Below are 2,235 nucleotides of genomic sequence, written 5' to 3' on the forward strand. Positions count from 1 at the left end.
TCTTTCTTTCTTTCTTTCTTTCTTTCTTTCTTTCTTTCTTTCTTTCTGCTTTTTGGAGGAGAGAAGGCTGGGCAATTTGGGTTAAGTGACTTGCCCAAGGTCACACGGCTAGGAAATACTAAGTGTCTGAGGCTGGATTTGAACTCAGATCCTCTTGACTCTAGGGCTGGTGCTCTATTCACTGCATCACCTACTCACCCCTCTATTATTTTCTTAAATCTAGACAAGTTATGAAATAATAAATCAAGCCCTGATTGGTAGCTTTTACTGACTTTGTAAATGTTCACACTGAAAATTTCACAATCAGTTCTCAGGAGCCAGTAAATCTGGTAGTAACATCCACCCTACTTTACTTCTCTTTCATGATCATCATTCACTCTTCACTTACAAAGGGTAGAGACTTAAGAGCATTGGCCTGTCCTAGTAAAAGAACAGAAGACAAATGGGTGCCCATTCATTGGGAAATGGCCAAATTGTAGTATAGGATTAGGATAGAATCTTATTGTACTATAAGAAATGGGGAATATGAGGAATTCCAAGAAACTTGGGAAGACTCATTTGAACTGCTGTAGATACACAAGGGTGACAATAAAATAAAGAAAAACAACATAGGGAGATTTCAGAATTCAGATCAAGATGGTGAACACTTGTGATTTCTGAAGGCTAAAGCATGCCTCCTGTCTTGGTAGAGAATTGGTGGGCTATTGGTGCAGAATAAGGCATACATTCTCAGACATTGCCAGATCTGTTTGTCTGGTCTTTATTTATATGTTGTAAAGAAGGGTTTTATTGGGGAGAAGGGGAGGGATAATTGGGAAGGGAGGATGATGTTTAAAAAGAGCATCAATAAAACTTAAAAAAAAAAGAGTAGTAGAATCAGAATCCAAAGACCTGGATTTGAGTGTCTCCTTGCTCTGAGATATACCAGTCTCTGCGACTTAGTTTTCTTAGGGAGGGGCAGCTAGGTGGTGCAGTGAATAGAACACTGGCCCTGGAGTCAGGAGGACCTGAATTCAAATCCGGCCTCAGACACTTGACACATTTACTAGCCGTGTGACTTTGGGCAAGTCACTTAACCCCAATTGCCCTCCAAAAAAAAAAAAGAAAGAAAATGGGGATGATTTGAAGGTCTCTTTTAGCAACAAATCCCATGAACCAGTCTCCCAATTTCACAGATGAGAGGACAGAGGTTAAAAAAAGTGAAATGACTTTCTCCAAGTCATATTTTAGTTAGTGGCAAAATCAGAAAAAGAGCCCAGGTCCCCTCGTCTAAGGCTCCTTCTGCCTTAGGGGTTCTTTAGTCTAGGCAGCAATTATTCTAATCATTCCCCTCTCCCTCAGTAGAATGTATGCTCCTTGAAGACAATCTGTTCCAGTTTAGTCTGTATATCCCCAGTGGCTAGCACACAGTGCTCAATGAGAGCTTGTTGAAAATTCATTTCAATTAATTCATAATTGAATTCAGCAAATGCTCATAAAGCACAAGTTATTTATAAGATCAATAGAAGCAGCCTGAGCAGTGGATAGAATTCTGGGCTTGTGGGATAGAATTCTAGAATTTTCAAATGTTACTTCTGCCATTCACTGGCTACTCTGGTCAAGTCACTTAAGCTGTTCTTGAAGGTTTCAGGCAACTCCCTAAGAATTATTAACTAAGTAATTGATAGGGATCATGATCTGTTTTTTCATAGGGAAGGGAGTAAATATTTATGTGTCACCTACTATGTACTGGACACTATGCTAAGAGCTTTCACAAATATTATGTCATTTGATCCTCACAAAAACCCTGGGAGGTAGGTGTTACTTTCATAGATGAAGAAACCAAAGCAAACAGAGCTTAAGTGACTTGCCCAGCATCACCCAGATAGTAAGTATCTGAGACTGGATTTGAACTGAGGTCTTCCTGACTCCACCACTTCACAAACTTATGTTGTGGAAATCGCAGCTTCTTCCTGCATATTCAAGATTCAGATGAAATAAGACATAGTCCCTGCCCACAGGAAGATTATAGAATGGTAGTTATCTCTTGGAAGGCATTGGTCAGCTAGTACTATGTCTGAATCCTGTCCCTAAAATCCTATGCAAATGGATGGATGGAAGAGTGACCCAAGGAGAGAGATATGTACTAAGTCTGGAAAGACAAGGCAGAGCTAGACCATAGGGGGTTTTAAATGCCAAGTGGAAGAGTTTGTATTCTATTCTAGAGACAAATAGGAATCCATTAGGGCTTCTTGG

This window comes from Petaurus breviceps, unplaced genomic scaffold, assembly GCF_028583685.1.
Source record: "Petaurus breviceps papuanus isolate PSGF00001 unplaced genomic scaffold, PetGlider_PUasm1.0 156, whole genome shotgun sequence".
Taxonomy (NCBI): domain Eukaryota; kingdom Metazoa; phylum Chordata; class Mammalia; order Diprotodontia; family Petauridae; genus Petaurus; species Petaurus breviceps.